Source organism: Salmo trutta, chromosome 9, assembly GCF_901001165.1.
Source record: "Salmo trutta chromosome 9, fSalTru1.1, whole genome shotgun sequence".
NCBI classification, from domain to species: Eukaryota; Metazoa; Chordata; class Actinopteri; order Salmoniformes; family Salmonidae; genus Salmo; species Salmo trutta.
The window spans coordinates 24,674,160-24,694,420 of record NC_042965.1 but is presented as its reverse complement, the minus strand read 5'-3'; the positions used below and the strand labels follow the sequence as shown (position 1 = coordinate 24,694,420).

At 46.2% G+C, this 20,261-nt stretch overlaps 1 protein-coding gene across 2 annotated transcripts in view; it reads right to left on the bottom strand.

Annotated features, from left to right (window-relative positions):
* The window catches only part of LOC115200274 (synaptic vesicle glycoprotein 2C), a 59,825-nt gene that overhangs the window by 18,304 nt on the left and 21,260 nt on the right, over nucleotides 1-20,261 (bottom strand). The window lies entirely within an intron of this gene.

The window sequence follows — 20,261 nt, the reverse complement described above, 5'->3', positions numbered from 1 at the left end:
ATTACATTAAGATTTACAGGGGGAGGGGGGGGGGGTCCCTACCGTAAAACGCAACCCATTACTATTCCCACTGTGATGTGATGAGTAAATACAGAATGGAATAGACCTGAACCCACTCGTGTAACATAAATCAATGGGATAAAGAGTGTGGTCAGTAATACAGGGTGACTTTTAAAAAAAAGCCTCTGCTCCCTTTTAATGTCTGTAATGTGGAGAGGAATCAATGCCCCAGACAAAACAGCATGGGTTTCCCACACTAATGATCTTGGTGTCTGACAGGAACACTATGATCCATTCTTCTCTATTATTAACACCAAAGTATTGTTACTGAACTCTGCTCTTCTCTAATCTTCACAAGAGTACTCTTCTCAAGCCTTCAAAGTACCCACCTTTAATTATATTGTCCTGGTATGGCCACATAGTCCATTTTGTATGGATTTCTAGGATTACATTATTTAAAGGCTCAGTGCAGTCAAAAAACTGGATTTTTCTGATTAATATTTCCACACTAAAATGTTGGAATAATACTGACAAATTGTAAAAATGGCCAGAAATGTCATCCTGTTTTGGTGGGATGGAGTTTTGGCCTGCCTGGTAAATTAGTTAATACACCAATAAGAGAGTTCCAAACCTCTCTTCCTGAAAACAATCACAGTAAGGTACTTAATGGTTACAGAGAAATTATTTGATATTGAGGTTTAAAAAAACAGCATCATGGGACATTTAAAGTGGAACTGACAGCATTTTAACACAATTAAATCTTATTAAAATCTGTTTATATACACCCCCAGGAAGAATTACATATTTTTTATTTTTTTACATTTTCTGACAAGCCAGCACTTAGATATGGCAATTTTAACATTTTCATAAAAATGTTTGGGAATTACAGTGAATTCGGAAAGGATTCAGACCCCTTTACTTTTTTCACATTTTGTTACCTTGCAGCCTTATTCAAAAAAAATTTCATCCTTATCAATCTACACACATAAACCCCATAATGACAAAGCAAAAACTGTTTTTTAGAAATTTTTCAAAGACATTCAGAGACTTGTCCCGAAGACACGCCTACGTTGTCTTGGCTGTGTGCTTAGGGTCGTTATCCTGTTGAAAGGTGAACTGTCACCCCAGTCTGAGGTCCTGAGCGCTCTGGAGCAGGTTTTCATCAAGGATCTCGCTGTACTTTGCTCCGCTCATCTTTCCCTCGATCTTGACTATAGTCTCCAGTCCCTGCCGCTGAAAAACATCCCCACAGCATGATGCTGCCACCAGCATGCGTCACCGTAGGTATGGTGCCAGGTTTCTTTCAGATGTGACGCTTGGCATTAAGGCAGAAGAGTTCAATCTTGGTTTCATCAGAGTCTTGGTGGTTCCAAACTTCTTCCATTTAAGAATGATGGAGGCCACTGTGTTCTTGGGGACCTTCAATGCTACAGAAATGTTTTGGTACCCTTCCCCAGATCTGTGCCTTGACACAATCCTGTCTCGGCACTCTACGGACAATTGCTTCGACCATTTGCTCTGAAATGCACTCTCAACTGTCTGACCTTTTATATAGACAGATGTGTGCCTTTCCAAATCATGTCCAATCAATTGAATCTACCACAGGTGGACTCCAATCAACTTGTAAAAACAGCTCAAGTATGATCAATGGAAACAGGATGCACCTGAGCTCAATTTCGAGTCTCATAGCAAAGGGTCTGAATACTTATGTAAATAAGGTATCTGTTTTTTTATTTTATATACATTTCAAAAAACCTGTTTTCGCTTTGTCATTACGGGGTATTGTGTGTAGAGTGATGAGGACATTTTTATTTTATTTAGTCAATTTTAGAATAAGGCTGTAACGTAACAACATGTGGAAAAGTGAAGGGGTCTGAAAACTTTCCGAATCCACTGTACATATAGTAAGGTATTTCTGAAAACTCTATAGCAACATAGATTGGGAAAGTGGCCATGTGTTTGGACAATTAATAGACACTGCAGTAAATAAAACCTAATTAAAACGTCTACGCAGACCGGTGCGCCATAGCCAATCAGAGCTACAGTAGGCCTATAAGTAAATAAGCCATTTACCACATGGGCCTGCCATCATTCACTTTGAACTGGACTGTGTGAACTGGACTGTGTGTTTACAGGCAGTAGCAACAGACTTTGGGTAATTAGGACGCATTGGTCAAAAGCCACAAAATACACCTGAATGGATTTCTGAAAATATGAAAATATAACAGGAGTCCTCTTACATTTGGGAACTTCACAGTCCTATTGATCAAACAACCTTGAAAGGTAGGCTTTCTCTCCCTCGGTTATGCACATCAACAACATCAACAACTAATGCTAGCCAGAAAGAGATGAGCTAAAATCTAATGAGGGAACATTAGATAAACCCACTCAAGCGTTTTCAGCTAGTTGGAGTTTAAAATTGCACTGATAAACAATGGGGAATAGTAAGTAGCCTGCTCATCCTTCTGCAGCTTGCCTGCCAATGCATGCTTGTCCCAACCCACAATTTGACAACTGATTGGGAATTTCCCTGCTTGCCCGCCCATTTGATATATGCCAAAACAAATTTGATTGACAACTAAGATTGCGGTTGTGAATTGCCTCCAGAGTGCGCTCTGTCGTTCCTAAATTCAGAGCGTTGTCAGATTGTCCGTTAGTAAATTCAGAGCTACTTCCAGACATAAAATGAGAGAACACCTCCTTCTGGCCATTTTACTCCCCCTAGCACAGCTGGTTAGGCTGTTTACATGGTATCTAGAGCGTTAGTGACTAGCTGTGCTGCTGATAACAATTTAATTACTTTTTTTTGCCAACATTTACTGACACCGGTCATATTCGTCGAGTGTTGCACATTCGTAAATTCCTCAGGTATTTTGGGGCCTCTGGCACGCTAAGACAAGAAATCGGAGTAGATAGCCAGAGTGAATTTATAAACACAACATGGATAAGTCTTTCAAGTTCAGCATAACTAGCTAGCTAGCAAAGCGATTCACATTTCTTGCTAGCTAACCAAATGACACCTGCATCTCTAGCTGTAGCAGCCAGCTAGCTAATGTTAGGCTCTGTGTTTTTAGCTTGCTAAATCAATAGTTACATAAATAGATACGCTATCTATCCTATTAGCCACATTATGACTAACTTGGGATCATTGCCCTTGCTAGTTTGATTCAATTGACATTCCCAGCCTTAGTTACATTTGTCAGTTTTTGTCCAAAATATTGTGTCATTGAAACTATACTGAACAAAAATATAAACACAACATGTAAAGTGTCAGTCCCATGTTTCATGAGCTAAAATAAAAGATCTCAAATGTTCTACAAGCACAAAAAGCTTTTTTCTCTCAAATTTGGTGCACACGTTTGTTTACATCCCAGTTAATGTGCATTTTAGCCTCGTCAAGATAATCCATCCATCTGACAGGTGTGGCATATCAAGAAGCTGTTTAAACAGCATGATCATTACACAGGAGAAACTTGTGCTGGGGACAATAAAAGCCCACTCTAAAATGTGCAGTTTTGTCACACAACACAATGCCACAGATGTCTCAAGTTTTGAGGGAGTGTGCAATTGTCATGATGCCTGCAGGAATGTCCACCAGAGCTGTTGCCAGAGAATTCAATATTTATTTCTCTACCGTAAGCCACCTCCAATGTCATTTTATAGAATTTGGCAGTACGTCCAACCGGCCTCACAACCGCAGACCACATGAAACCACCGGCCTCACAACCGCAGACCAAGTGTAACAACGCAGGCCAGGACCTCCATATCTGGCTTTCTCTGAGGGGATGGGGGCGGGGTGCAGAGAAGTATTTCTGTCTGTTATAAAGCCCTTTTATGGGGGAAAACTCGTTCTGATTGGCTGCGCCTGACACCCCAGTGGGTGGGCCTATGCCCTCCCAGGCCGAACCATGGCTGCACCACTGCCGAGCCATGTGAAATCCATGGATTAGGGCCTAATGAATTTATTTCAATTGACTGATTTTCTTATGAACTGTAACTCAACAAAATCTTTGAAATTGGTGCATGTTGCGTTTATATTTTTGTTAAGTATAAAAGAGTGCATCCCGAATGGGTGGAGGCAGCAAACAATGTACCAGGCAAGCTGTGATTTACAACCTGATAGCAATATTTTTATACTACCAAGACATTGGTGAGTTATATTAATCGTGCATTGAACTGCATCCATCTATTCTGCCAACAATACTTTCTGTATGTAATGGAATTTTGAGTCAAACTGAACCTATTTTTAAAACCTCTTATGAAGTTGGTTTTGTCGCACATACTGGGAATTAAATATTTTGTTGACTGATATTATGATTAGATTGTTTCATATCTGCAAAGTAGTTAAAATGCTGTCAGTTCCACTTTAATGCACTTGACGTCCTGTTCAAGAGACTAGTGTAAATATACTTTTCCCGAGACCCGGGTTTGTTCCCGGGCTGTGTCACAGCCGGCCGTGACCGGGAGACCTGAAAACAGGCCCTCCGATTTGACACACTGAACTCTATCAGAGAAGTAGTATGTGAACCAGGCGAGGCAGTCATTTGAGAAACCAAGGCTATTGAGTCTGCCGATAAGAATGTGGTGATTGACAGAGTCAAAAGCCTTGGCCAGGTTGATGAAGACGGCTGCACAGTACTGTCTTTTATCGATGGCGGTTATGATATCGTTTAGGACCTTGAGCGTGGCTGAGTTGCACCCATGACCAGCTCGGAAACCAGATTGCATAGCGGAGAAGGTACGGGGGGGATTCGAAATGGTCGGTGATCTGTTTGTTAACTTGGCTTTCAAAGATTTTAGAAAGGCAGGACAGGATGGATATAGGTCTATAACAGTTTGGGTCTAGAGTGACCGTGGCAGCTTTCTAATCTTTAGGGATCTCGGATGATACGAAAGAGAGGTTGAACAGACTGGTACTAGGGGTTGCAACAATGGCGGCGGATAATTTTAGAAAGAGAGGGTCCAGATTGTCTAGCCCAGCTGATTTGTAGGGATCCAGATTTTGCAGCTCTTTCAGAACATCAGCTGTCTGGATTTGGGTGAAGGAGAAGCGGGGGAGGGCTTGGGCAAGTTGCTGCAGGGGGTGCAGAGCTGTTGCCCGGGGTAGGGGTAGCCAGGTGGAAAGCATGGCCAGCCGTAGAAAAATGCTTATTGAAATGATCGATTATCGTAGATTTATCGGTGGTGACAGTATTTCCTAGCCTCAGTGCAGTGGGCAGCTGGGAGGAGGTGCTCTTTTTCTCCATGGACTTTACAGTGTCCCAAAACTTTTGGAATTAGTGCGACAGGATGCAAATTTGTGTTTGGAAAAGCTAGCCTTAGCTTTCCTAACTAACTGTGTATATTAGTTCCTGACTTCCCTGAAAAGTTGCATTTCGCAGGGGCTATTCAATGCTAATGCAGAACGCCACATGATGTTTTTGTGCTTTTCAAGGGCAGTCAAGTCTGGGGTGAACCAAGGGCTAAATCTGTTCATAGTTCTACTTTTCTGAATGGGGCATGCTCATTTAAGATGGTGTGGAAAGCACTTTTAAAGAGCAACCAGGCATCCTCTACTGACGGGATGAGGTCAATATCTTTCCAGGATGCCCGGGCCAGGTCGATTAGAAAGGCCTGCTCGCTGAAGTGTTTTAGGGAGCGTTTGACAGTGATGAGGGGTGGTCGTTTTGACCGCGGACCCATTACGGACGCAGGCAATGAGGCAGGGATCGCTGAGATCCTGGTTGAAGTCAGCAGAGGTGTATTTGGAGGGCAGGTTGGTTAGGATGATATCTATGAGGGTGCCCGTGTTTACAGATTTGGGGTTGTACCTGGTAGGTTCATTGATCATTTGTGTGAGATTGAGGGCATCAAGCTTAGATTGTAGGATGGCCGGGGTGTTAAGCATTTCCCAGTTTAGGTCACCTAACAGCACGAGCTCTGAAGATAGATGGGGGGCAATCAATTCACATATGGTGTCCAGGGCACAGCTGAGGGCAGAAGGTGGTGTATAGCAAGCGGCAACGGTGAGAGACTTGTTTCTGGAAAGGTGGATTTTTAAAAGTAGAAGCTCAAATTGTTTGGGCACAGACCTAGATAGTAAGACAGAACTCTGCAGGCTATCTCTGCAGTAGATTGCAACTCCGCCCCCTTTGGCAGTTCTATCTTGTCGGTAAATGTTATGCTTAGGGATGGAAATGTCAGGGTTTTTGGTGGCCTTCCTAAGCCAGGATTCAGACACGGCTTGGACATCCGGGTTGGCAGAGTGTGCTAAAGCAGTGAATAAACAAACTTAGGGAGTCAACAAATGAGAGCGCCTGGGGAATGGGAGTGGTGCTGGGGGCTACAGGGCCTAGGTTGACCTCTACATCACCAAAGGAACAGTGGAGGAGTAAGATAAGGGTACGGCTAAAGGCTATAAGAGCTGGTCATCTAGTGCGTTCGGAACAGAGAGTAAAAGGAGCAGATTTCTGTGGAAGAATAGATTCAAGGCATAATGTACAGACAAGGGTATGGTAGGATGTGAGTACAGTGGAGGTAAACCTAGGCATTGCGTGACGATAAGAGAGGTTTTGTCTCTAGAGGCACCAGTTAAGCCAGGTGAGGTCACCGCATGTGTGGGGGTGGGACAAAAGGGGCATATTGGGCAGGGCTGGGGGCTCTACAGTAAAATAAGACAATCACTAACCAAAACAGAAATAGACAAGGCATATTGACATTAGGGAGAGGCATGTGTAGCCAAGTGATCATAGGGTCCAATAAGTAGCAATAGGTGAGTGAGAGAGCCGATTCAGTAGTCGCTACTACGCTAGGCGAGCTAGTGACACGGCGATTCAGACAGCTAGCGGGCCGGGGCTAGCAGATGGGCCTTCGGCGATGTCGCAACGGAAGAGCCTGTTGAAACCACCTCGGACTATTATGTTGGCAGACCAGTCGTGATGGATTGGCGGGGCTCCGTGTCGCAAGTAAAGGGTCCAGGCCAATTGGCAAAAGAGGTATTGTAGCCCAAGAATTAGCTGGTGGACCTCTTCGGCTGGCCAGGAGATGGGCCTAGCACGAGGCTAGCTCAAGGCTAACTGGTGCTTGCTTCGGGACAGAGACGTTAGCCATGAGTATTGCAACTAGCTAGGATTGCAACTAGCTAGCTGCGATGATCTGGTGTAAAGGTTCAGAGCTTGTGGTAGGAATCCGGAGATGTGGTAGAGAAAAAGCAGTCCGATATGCTCTGGGTTGATATCGCACTGTGTAGACTGGCAGGTATTGACCGAGGCTGGCTGGTGTCCGAGTTAACGGTGAAGACCGCTAGCAGTGACTAACTGACTACTAGCTAGTAGCTAGTTAGCTGGCTACCTTCTGTTGGGGGTTCTGGTTCTAAAGTATAAAAATAGCAGATCCATACCACATTGGGTGAGGCTGGTTGCAGGAGAGTATATTCAGTCCGTAGATGGAAAGTGAGATTAAAATATATACACGAAAAGAAAACTATATTTACACGGGACAGGACGGGACAAGACAAAAACACTGCTATGCCATCTTGCAACAAAGATGGGGACATCATCTGAGGTAATTTCTAATCATCTAATGGTTTAGAATTAGGATTTGGGGAGAGAAAACAAGCCATTTGGCCATCTTGAAGCCAACCATCACAGAATCAATGTATAAGGCATTAGGAACATACTCCTTGACCTCATCTTGACAAACGGGATGACAAAGTAATAGTGATATAGCAAATACAACCCATACAAGTGTTACATTTCTATTGAACATGGACTAACAAACAGACATCTGTGTTAGACATAACACATGTATGCACTAGGCTCCAAATGAGGGAAAGCAGGCTAGAATGCAGAGATCAAACCCATTGGGTTTGTACCATGGGGGAGATCTTCGTGGGCTATACTCAGCCTTGTCTCAGGATGGTAAGTTGGTGGTTGAAGGTATGCCTTTAGTGGTGTGGGGGCTGTGCTTTGGCAAAGTGGGTGGTGTTATATCCTGCCAGTTTGGTCCTGTCCGGGAGTATCGTCAGACAGGGTCACAGTGTCTCCCGACCCCTCCTGTCTCAGCCGCCAGTATTTATGCTGCAATAGCTTATGTGTCGGGGGGCTAGAGTCAGTCTGTTATATCTGGAGTATTTCTCCTGTCTTATCCGGTGTTCTGTGTGAATTTAAGCATGCTCTCTCTAATTCTCTCTCTTTTTCTTTCTTTCTTTCTTTCTTTCTTTCTTTCTTTCTTTCTTTCTTTCTTTCTTTCTTTCGGAGGACCTGAGCCATAGGACCATGCTTCAGGACTGCCTGGCCTGATGACTCCTTGCTATCCCCAGTCCATCTGGTTGTGCTTCTGCTCCAGTTTCAACTGTTCTGCCTGCGGCTATGGAACCCTTACCTGTTCACTGGACGTGTTACCTGTCCCAGACCTGCTGTTATCAACTCTCTAGAGACAGCAGGAGCGTTAGAGATACTCTGAATGATCGGCTATGAAAAGCCAATTGACATTTAGTCCTGAGGTGCTGACCTGTTGCACAATCTACAACCACTGCGATTATTATTATTTGACCCTGCTGGTCATCTATGAACATTTGAACATCTTGGCCATGTTCTGTTATAATCTCCACCTGGCACAACCAGAAGAGGACTGGCCACCCCTCAGTCTGGTTCCTCTCTAGGTTTCTTCCTAGGTTCTGGCCTTTCTAGGGAATACTCTGGCCTTTCTAAAGTCAATACTTTGTAGAACCACCTTTTGCAGCAATTACAGCTGCAAGTCTCTTGGGGTATGTCTCTATAAGCTTGGCACATCTAGCCACTAGGATTTTTGCCCATTCTTCAAGGCAAAACTGCTCCAGCTCCTTCAAGTTGGATGGGTTCCGCTGGTGTACAGATTCTCAATTGAATTGAGGTCTGGGCTTTGACTAGGCCATTCCAAGACATTTAAATGTTTCCCCTTAAACCATTCGAGTGTTGCTTTAGAAGTATGCTTAGCGTTATTGCGCTGCTGGAAGGTGAACCTCTGTCCCAGTCTCAAATCTCTGGAAGACTGAAACAGGTTTCCCTCAAGAATTTCCCTGTATTTAGCGCAATCTATCATTCCTTCAATTCTGACCAGTTCCCTAGTCTCTGACGATGAAAAACATCCCCACCGCATGATGCTGCCACCACCATGCTTCACTGTGGGGATGGTGTTCTTGGGGTGATGGCAGGTGTTGGGTTTGCGCCAGACATAGCCTTTTCCTTGATGGCCAAACATCTCAATTTTAATCTCATCTCACCAGACTACCTTCTCCCAAATGTTTAGGGAGTCTCCCACATGCCTTTTGGCGAACACCAAACATGTTTGCTTATTTTTTTCTTTAAGCAATGGTTTTTTTCTGGCCACACTTCTGTAAAGCCCAGCTCTGTGGAGTGTACGGCTTAAAGTGATCCTATGGACGGACCGATACTCCAATCTTCGCTGTGGGGCTTTGCAGCTCCTTCAGGGTTATCCTTGGTCTCTTTTTTGACTCTCTGATTAATGCCCTTCTTGCCTGGTCCGTGAGCTTTGGTGGGCGGCCCTCTCTTGGCAGGTTTATTGTGGTGCCATATTCTTTCAATTTTTTTATAATGGATTTAATGGTGCTCTGTGGGATGTTCAAAGTTTCTGATATTTTTTTAGAACCCAACCCTGGTCTGTACTTCTCCACAACTTTGTCCCTGACCTGTTTGGAGAGCTCCTTGGTCTTCATGATGCCGCTTGCTTGGTGGTGCCCCTTGCTAAGTGGTGTTGCAGACTCTGGGTCTTTTCAGAACAGGTGTATATATACCAAGATCATGTGACAGATCATGTGACACTTAAATTGCACACAGGTGCACTTTATTTAATTAATTATGTGACTTCTGAAGGTAATTGGTTGCACCAGATCTTATTTAGGGGCTTCATAGCAAAGGGGGTGAATACATATGCACGCACCACTTTCAGTTTTTTATTTCTTGGAATTTTTTGAAACAAGTAATTTGTTTCATTTTACTTCACCAATTTGGACTATTTTGTGTATGTCCATTACATGAAATCCAAATAAAATCAATTTAAATTGCAGGTTGTAATGCAACATAATAGGAAAAACGCAAAGGGGGATGAATACTTATGCAAGAAACTGTATATGCTATACAGCCACACATAAAAGCTGTATGACTTCAGACAATATCTTTAACTTTAACTGTGCAGAATCTAGTCTACACACTATAGGTTCAATCCCCTGACTGTCCTGAAGCTCTGTTTATGACCAGGCACTTTGCTAGACGCCAGTTTGCTCCTGGACCAACCCAAGCAATTATTACGCTGTAGCAAACTGGGAGTACTACTTGACAGAGCATCGAAACAGGACTAGTCACACTTTTGAAAAAGTTTTTAAAAACTAGTGCATTTAAAATCATGACATAAGATAAGAATCTTCATTGCATACATATAGGTGAAGTCGGAAGTTTACATACACCTTAGTCAAATACATTTAAACTCAGTTTTTCACAATTCCTGACATTTAATCCGAGTAAAAATTCCCTGTCTTAGGTCAGTTAGGATCACCACTTTATTTTAAGAATGTGAAATGTCAGAATAATAGTAGAGAGAATGTTTTATTTCAGCTTTAATTTCTTTCATCACATTCCCAGTGGGTCAGAAGTTTACATACACTCAATTAGTATTTGGTAGCAGTGCCTTTAAATTGTTTAACTTGGGTCTGTCACGTCCTGACCAGTAGAGGGGGTAGTTGGGTCAGGACGTGGCAGAAGGGAGTGTGTGTTTTTTATTGTTTCATTGATTTTGGCCGTGTGACTTCCAATCAAGCACAGCTGTAGAGGGTTGTGGTTGATTGGGAGTCACACATAAGGTGCCTACTTTGCCTTGTGGGTGGTTGTTTTTTTACACTGCTTGTATAGCCTGTAGAACTGTCACTGTTGTCACCCTTTTTTGTTGTTAAGTGAATGCTCTACTCCTTTTTTGGCAATAAATGACCATGAGTATTCACATACCTGCTGCGCCTTGGTTCATTTCAGAAGACAGCCGTTACAGAACCACCCACCAAACCAGGACCAAGCAGCAGAAGAGGAGGAAGCCACAGGAGAGAAAAAAGGAGGAATGGACCTGGCAAGACGAGAGACAATTCTGGGAGGACAAGTTAAGGGAGCTAAGGGAACCCGAGAGGCAGCCCCAAGATTTTTTTGGGGGGGGGCACACGGGTAGTTTGGCCAGGCCAGGGAAGAGCCGTAAGCCAGCTACCCGTGACTACAGGGAGGTGCGTATGAGGTGGAGGGCGCCATGTTACGCTGTGGTACGCACCATCTCGCCTATACGGACGCACAGCCCAGTTCGCCCAGTACCAGCGCCCCGCAGGTGCCAGGGCAAGGGGAGCATCGAGCCGGAAGGGGTGATGCCAACCCTGCACTCAAGACCGCCAGTGCGCCCTTTCGGTCCGGTGTTTCCCGCTAGACGCACTAGCATGGAGGTGCGTGTCTCCAGGCGGGAAAGTCCAATACCAGCCCCACGCATCAGGAGTCTAGTGCGTCAGCCCAGCCTCGCCAGTCAACAGTCACCAGAGCTGCCCGCCAGTCAACAGTCACCAGAGTTGCCCGCCAGTCAACCATCACCAGAGCTGCCCGCCAGTCAACCATCACCAGAGCTGTCCGCCAGTCAACAGTCGTCAGAGCTGTCCGCCAGTCAACAGTCGTCAGAGCTGTCCGCCAGTCAACAGTCGTCAGAGCTGTCCGCCAGTCAACAGTCGTCCGAGCTGCCCGCCAGTCAACAGTCGTCAGAGCTGCCCGCCAGTCAACAGTCGCCAGAGAGGTCAGACTGCACTGAACTGCCGGAGTGGCCAGACTGCGCTGAACTGCCGGAGTGGCCAGACTGCCCTGTACTGCCAGAGTGGCCAGACTGCCCTGTTCTGCCGGAGTGGCCAGACTGCCCTGTTCTGCCGGAGTGGCCAGACTGCCCTGTTCTGCCGGAGTGGCCAGACTGCCCTGTTCTGCCGGAGTGGCCAGACTGCCCTGTTCTGCCGGAGTGGCCAGACTGCCCTGTTCTGCCGGAGTGGCCAGACTGCCCTGTTCTGCCGGAGTGGCCAGACTGCCCTGTTCTGCCAGAGGTGCCCGCCTGCCCTGATCTGCCAGGGTGGCCAGACTGCCCTGTTCTGCCAGAGTGGCCAGACTGCCCTGTTCTGCCAGAGTGGCCAGACTGCCCTGTTCTGCCAGAGTGGCCAGACTGCCCTGTTCTGCCAGAGTGGCCAGACTGCCCTGTTCTGCCAGAGTGGCCAGACTGCCCTGTTCTGCCAGAGTGGCCAGACTGCCCTGTTCTGCCAGAGTGGCCAGACTGCCCTGTTCTGCCAGAGTGGCCAGACTGCCCTGTTCTGCCAGAGTGGCCCTCCTGCCCTCCGGTCCAGCCCGAGTGGCCCTCCTGCCCTCCGGTCCAGCCCGAGTGGCCCTCCTGCCCTCCGGTCCAGCCCGAGTGGCCCTCCTGCCCTCCGGCCCAGCCCGAGTGGCCCTCCTGCCCTCCGGCCCAGCCCGAGTGGCCCTCCTGCCCTCCGGCCCAGCCCGAGTGGCCCTCCTGCCCTCCGGCCCAGCCCGAGTGGCCCTCCTGCCCTCCGGCCCAGCCCGAGTGGCCCTCCTGCCCTCCGGCCCAGCCCGAGTGGCCCTCCTGCCCTCCGGCCCAGCCCGAGTGGCCCTCCTGCCCTCCGGCCCAGCCCGAGTGGCCCTCCTGCCTTCCGGCCCAGCCCGAGTGGCCCTCCTGCCTTCCGGCCCAGCCCGGGTGGCCCTCCTGCCTTCCGGCCCAGCCCGGGTGGCCCTCCTGCCTTCCGGCCCAGCCCGGGTGGCCCTCCTGCCTTCCGGCCCAGCCCGGGTGGCCCTCCTGCCTTCCGGCCCAGCCAGGGTGGCCCGCATGCCTTCCGACCCAGCCAGGGTGGCCCGCATGCCTTCCGACCCAGCCAGAGTGGTCCGTCTGCCAGGGTCAGCCCGAGTGGCCCGTCTGCCCGGCGCAGCTATCGGCGCCAACAAAGTGGGCGACGCCGAAGGTGGAGCGAGGTCCACGTCCTGCACCTGAGCCACCTCCAGGATAGGTGGGTTGGGGAGGGAGGGTGTAGCACAGTGCTGTCGGTGACGGCAGCCACCCTCCCTTCCCTCCCTTATTGTTTAGGTGTTAAATTTTGTTGGGGATTTTCTTGTTTTCCTTTTTTTTAGGTGCATCCTGGCGTCTGCACCTTGAGGGGGGGTACTGTCACGTCCTGACCAGTAGAGGGGGTAGTTGGGTCAGGACGTGGCAGACAGGGGGTGTGTGTTTTTTATTGTTTCATTGATTTTGGCCGTGTGACTTCCAATCAAGCACAGCTGTAGAGGGTTGTGGTTGATTGGGAGTCACACATAAGGTGCCTACTTTGCCTTGTGGGGTTGTGGGTGGTTGTTTTTTACACTGCTTGTATAGCCTGTAGAACTGTCACTGTTGTCACCCTTTTTTGTTGTTAAGTGGATGCTCTACTCCTTTTTTGGCAATAAATGACCATGAGTATTCACATACCTGCTGCGCCTTGGTTCATTTCAGAAGACAGCCGTTACAGGGTCAAACGTTTTGGGTAGCCTTCCACAAGCTTCCTACAATAAGTTGGGTGAATTTTGGCCCATTCCTCCTGACACAGCTGGTATAACTGTGTCAGGTTTGTAGGCCTTCTTGCTCGCACAGGCTTTTCAGTTCTGCCCACAAATTTTCTATAGGTTTGAGGTCAGGGCTTTGTGATGGCCACTCCAATACCTTGACTTTGTTGTCCTTAAACCATTTTGCCACAACTTTGGAAGTATGCTTGGGGTCAATGTGTATTTGGAAGACCCATTTGCGGCCAAGCTTTAACTTTCTGACTGATGTCTTGAGATGTTGCTTCAAAATATCCACAATTGTCCTCCCTCATGATGCCATCTATTTTGTGAAGTGCACCAGTCCCTCCTGCAGCAAAGCACCCCCACAACATGATGCTGCCACCCCCCGTGCTTCACGGTTGGGATGGTGTTCTTTGGCTTGCAAGCCTCCCCCTGTTTCCTCCAAATATAACAATAGTCATTATGGCCAAACAGTTCTATTTTGGTTTCATCAGACCAAAAAGTACGATCTTTGTCCCCATGTGCAGTTGCAAACCATAGTCTGGCTTTTTTATGACGGTTTTGGAGCAGTGGCTTCTTCCTTGCTGAGCGGACATTCAGGTTATGTCGATATAGGACTTGTTTTACTGTGGATATAGATACTTTGTACCTGTTTCCTCTAGCATCTTCACAAGGTCCTTTGCTGTTGTTCTGGGATTGATTTGCACTTTTCGCACCAAAGGACGTTCATCTCTAGGAAACAGAATGCGTCTCCTTCCTGAGCGGTATGACGGCTGCGTGGTCCCATGGTGTTTATACTTGCGTACTATTGTTTGTACAGATGAACGTGGTACCATCAGGCATTTGGAAATTGCTCCCAAAGATGAACCAGACTTCTGGAGGTCTACAATTTCTTTGAGGTCCTGTCTTATACTTATACAAGCAAAGAAGCAGTGAGTTTGAAGGCAGGCCTCCAATTGACTCAAATGATGTCAATTAGCCTATCAGAAGCTTCTAAAGTCATGACATCATTTTCTGGAATTCTCCAAGCTGTTTAAAGGCACAGTCAACTTAGTGTATGTAAACTTCTGACCCACTGGAATTGTGATACAGTGAATTATAAGTTAAATAATCTGTCTGTAAACAATTGTTGGAAAGATTACTTGTGTCATGCACAAAGTAGATGTCCTAACCAACTTGCCAAAACTATAGTTTGTTAAGAAGAAATTTGTGGAGTGGTTGAAAAACAAGTTTTAATGACTCCAACCTAAGTGCATGTAAACTTCCGACTGCAACTATATTACACATTATTACTAAATATTATACAGTGCTGCTATACTAATGACATACAGGAATAGATATGACAAAATAGACATTCACCCCTCAATTAAGACCAGCCTAGAGAAAGACAGCCCTGTTTGTCAGAGTGGCTCAGTGCTCCCCATTATCTCAGCCACTCCCTGTCCTATCATGGCTGATTCACTGGTTGGGACAAGAGAGAGAGAGAGAGAGAGAGGACATGAGAGAGAGGACATGAGAGAGAGGACATGAGAGAGAGGACATGAGAGAGAGAGAGAGAGAGGACGAGAGAGAGAGAGGACGAGAGAGAGAGAGAGAGAGAGGACGAGAGAGAGAGAGAGAGAGAGAGAGAGAGAGAGAGAGAGAGAGGTGAGGCAGCTCAAAGACTTAACTAAAATTAACTGGAATTCCCTCACTATCAAACTCAGCTGATGTATTGATTTAGCTTGGCTTCATTCAAACCTGCAGGCCAACAGACAAGCAGGTCTATTCACATGTTAGCCTCTGTCACAGGCTTTCCCCTCACCATCCATATAGAAGCAAAGTGAGGAAATCCAAGGCTATTCACATGTGAACACAATTTACATGTATAGGCTGTGGCCCAGAGGCCTGCTGGAGGGAGAGATAGATGACAGCATGTCTACACAGGTCACATCTAGAATGTCTAGGGGAAGAGAGTCTGTGAGAGAGGAGAGTAGCAATGATGAGGTGATCTGTGGCCAAGCAGGAGGTGATAGAAGAGAACAGGGTCTCTGAAACTACTGACTGTCTGGGTGATTGGGTTTCTTCAACAGGGTGCAACAAGGCTGAGTCTTTGACAGCAAAACACACTCACTAAAGCAGCACAATTACACTGATATTACTGCAATTATTTGGGACCAGTGTGGAAGTTTGATCTAAAATGGAGCATGCAGATATTAGGAGCAAACTAAGAGAATACACAGTATTTGAATTGGGACTGGTGAACGGCATGGCAACGAAACTCTGTGGTACAGCGTCATCAAATAAACACCCTGAGTCAGAACTGCACCAAAGCACTAGCATAGATCCCAGATATGTCCAAACACATTTCCAAAACAGGGAACGTTCAGCAAACACTCAGACACACACCGACACACTCTCTAAAGGGAGAGGCGCTGGAGCTGAGCAGTGCGGCAGAACACAAACACACAGTTAAGTATCATCATTCAGCAGCTCTTGAAAACTAGACAATGAAAGATGAGAGATGATGAAAGAAAAAGAGTAAAGGGCAAATAGAGAATGAGAGGGGAATACTGTAAGTAAATAGAAAAGGGTGGAGAAAATTAGGATGGAGTGAGAGAACGAGGCAGAAGATCTGAAAAAGAGGAAAGGAGTGAAGAATAAGAGAGTGAGAGATAGAGAAAGAGAGGAGGGGAGTTGAAGAAAGGGAGAGGAGAGAGGGCGGGGGAGAGGGAAGGAGAAAGAGAGGAAGACCCTAGTGACTGGTGTTGTTTGTGCTGTCAGATCCTGAGGAGCCCCATGAGAGTGGTGAGAGCGCTCAGCTGCATCATGGCCTCTTTTCCGATTTCACGCTTTGATGCTCTTCGCTCTTAGAGAGGCAAACTGTTTCAGCGCCACACAAAATGCTTGCTCTGTTTTATTCATACAGCATATAGAGGACTACAGCATGCCTGTCTGGAGCTAACTCTGTCGCTGTGAACAACGGTGGGGTGATTCCCTGTATCTTTCACTGTTTCATTCTCTCACTTTACCTCTTCTCTCATCTCTTTTCTCCTCTATTCTGATCTTTCATTTCCGCTCTGCTTTCTTTCCGTCTGTGCTTCTCTCTCCCCGCTCTTGTTTTTCTGCTTGTGTCCTCCTCTCCTCTTTCTTATATCTTTCCTTTCCTCCCCTCTCATCTCCTCCCATCTCCTCTCCTCTTTCCTCACCTCTGCTCTCCTTTTCTTCTCCTCCTCTCCTCCCCTTTTCCTCTCCTTTTCCTTCCCTCTCCTCTCCTCTCTTTAGCTCATTTACACTGAGCAGCATGTAATCACATTTGTACTACATCATGTCAGGCTTGATGGGTTTCATTCCCCCTCTTTGCCGGAAGGAAACCACCACCCCCGCAGAAAGAAAGATTGGGGCTCTTTGATTTTGGTTGGTAGCAAAGATTTCAATAAAATATTTATGAAAGTATACTTATCTTGGTCTAGGAGTGCAAGTAAAATGGGATATCTCATTCAGCTCAGTAATGCGTCTAAGCTTCCTTGCATTAAGGGTAATGAACAGATAGGCATGAAGTATTTTGATTCAGTGAGCGCTCGATAAGACAGCACAATTACACTGATATTGCAGGTGGCTGCAGGTTCTCTGTGAGCCACACACACTCACACACACACGCCCCCCCCCCCCCGCCCCGCCCCCCCCCACACACACACACGCTCTCCCTCTCACACACACACACACACACACACACACACACACACACACACACACACTCTCCCTCACACACTCTCTCTGCACTAGTAGTGTGTAGTGTAATCGCTGCAGTGGCACTGCGATCTCTCTGCAGTTTAGCCATGCTCAGCTGCCCCTGGCCTGGACCATGCAGATACTCACAGCCTGCCAGCTAGCTACCATAGACAGAGAGACAGAGAGAGATGAAAAAATATGTTTGATTGTCACATACACCAGATAGGTGCAAAAGTAAATGTGTTGTTTTACTGAGTCAGCCATACTACTATGGTGCCCCTGGAGCAAATTAGGGTTAAGTGCCTTGCTCAAGGACCATCGACAGATTTTAGGGAGGGGAGGAAGATAGAAAGGGGGAAGGAGGGAGAGAGATACAAAGAGAATGAGAGAGACAAAAAAAGGGGAGAATGAAGAAAAAAGTGAGTGAGAAAGTAGAGTTACAGAAAGAGAAAAGGAGGACAGCTAAGGAGGTGGAAAGCGATACGATTAGGCGTTAAGTCTCTCCTTCCTCTTGCTCTCCCTCTCTGCTCCCTTTCCTCCCACATCCCCCTTCCCTCTCTGCTCCCTCTCCTCCCACATCCCTCTCCCTTCCCCTTGCTCCCTTTCCTCCCTCTGCTCCCTCTCCTCCCACATCTCCCTCCTCTCCTCCCACATCCCCCTCCCTATCTGCTCCCTCATTTCTCCCTGTCCTCCCTCATCTCCCTCCCTCCCTCCCTGCTCCCTCATTGCTCCCTCTCCTCCCTCTCTCCCTCATTGCTCCCTCTCCTCCCTCCCTCCCTCCCTCATTGCTCCCTCTCTGCTCCCTCTCCTCTGTTACTTACTTTTTCCTCCCTCCATCCCTCTTTCTTTCTCCTCCCCTATATCATTCTTTCTTCATTCTCTCTTCACTCGATGCTATTCTCCTTTATCCTTCTCTTTTTGCTCACTGTTCTCCCTCTCCTTTTCACCTCCCACTCTAGAACCTCTCATTCCTCACTCATTCACATGCAGCAGTTAAGATTCCTGTGGGATCTTGTTAGGTCCAAATTGAATTCTGTAATATTTGTCGTGCATCCCGTACAGGCCTTTGTGTTTTTCATATTGCATTATTCAGTTACACTGGGCTCAGTTTGACCACCCTGCGATGCAAAGCCTCAGTCTCTGGGATGTGATTAATGTTTCCCTGAGATCCATCTGCATGGAGACCAAATCACACCCATGTTGTACTGATACAGAATGTACAGATGTGTAATTAAATATGCTTACACCGCCAACAACTAGTTGGTGCTTTTGAAATAGAATGATTTGTGGCCTTTGCAAATGATTTAGTGTATTTGAATCTTAGGCACAATTTATGCTTTGCAGAAAAGAGACAAACACCTAGATAATGTGAGCCAGTAAAAGTGTTGGCCTACCAGTAAGTTGGCAGTTTGAGACTATACTCATAGCATCATTAACAGAGACATATCACCTATGCTTGGACAACTGAGCTCTACTCAACAGCAATTAAGTTACATGTAGTCTACTTTTTAATGTAGAATTTATACAGTATTGCCATGGCACCTGTATAGCACATAACCTCTTTACCATTTGTTTACTGTAATTAAGTATAATTATCCTGTAAAAGCCCAATTGGATTCCAACAAGGTCAAAGTAATCATGGAGTGTGTCCACACACACACACACACACACACAATCACGTTCAGCCTGTCACCTCATCAGGGGAGGAGCCTCGAGGCAATCAGAGAGGAGTGAAAGGAGAGAGAGAGAGAGAGAGAGAGAGAGAGAGTGAAAGGAGAGTGAAAGGAGAGAGAGAGTGAAAGGAGAGAGAGTGAAAGGAGAGTGAAAGGAGAGAGAGAGTGAAAGGAGAGTGAAAGGAGAGAGAGTGAAAGGAGAGTGAAAGGAGAGAGAGTGAAAGGAGAGTGAAAGGAGAGAGAGAGTGAAAGGAGAGAGAGTGAAAGGAGAGTGAAAGGAGAGAGAGAGAGTGAAAGGAGAGAGAGAGAGTGAAAGGAGAGAGAAAGGAGAGAGAGAGAGTGAAAGGAGAGAGAAAGGAGAGAGAAAGAGAAAGGAGAGAGAGAGACAGAGAAGGAAAAAGAGGGGACATGATTAAGAAAATCAAATTGTATTTGTCACATGCTTCGTAAACAACAAGTGTAGAATTACAGTGAAATGCTTCCTTACGTGCCCTTCCCAACAATGCGTGATGAATAAGGGGAAGCAGCGCATGGAGCAACATAAGTAGCAGTGCTTTGGTTCACTGTGCAGGGGGAGTTGAGGGCTGACTGATTCCATGTTTTTACAGTATGACACAGAAAGCCCTGGACACACGTCATGTCAGACTTGCTCGTGATGGACTACAGACCTGCAACCATTTGCACTATTGTGGCTCCAAGTTAACACATTGGTATAACTAGTCCCTCAACACGGGCAAAGAAATCAACATACCATTAAGCTTACCGTATGCTACCAGCAGTGGTGTAAAGTACTTAAGTAAAAATACTTTAAAGTACTACTTAAGTAGTTTTAGGTAGTATCTGTACTTTACTATTTATATTTTTGCCAACTTTTACTTCACTACATTCCTAAAGAAAATGATGTAATTTTTACTCCATACATTTTCCCTGACACCCAAAAGTACTCGTTACATTTTGACAGGAAAATTGTCAAATTCACACACTTATCAAGAGAACATCCCTGGCCATCCCTACTGCCTCTGAACTGGCGGACTCACTAAACACAAATGCTTAATTTGGAAATGATGTCTGATGGAGTGTGCCCCTGGCTATCCGTCAATAAACAAAATAAATTATGCCATCTGGTTTGCTTAATATATGGAATTTTAAATGGTTTATACTTTTACTTTTGATATTTAAGAACAGTTTAGCAGTTCCAAGTACATTTAAAACCAAATGCTTTGACTTTAACTCAAGTAGTATTTTACTGCGTGACCTTCACTTTTACGCAAGTCATTTTCTCAAGGTATCTTTACTTTTA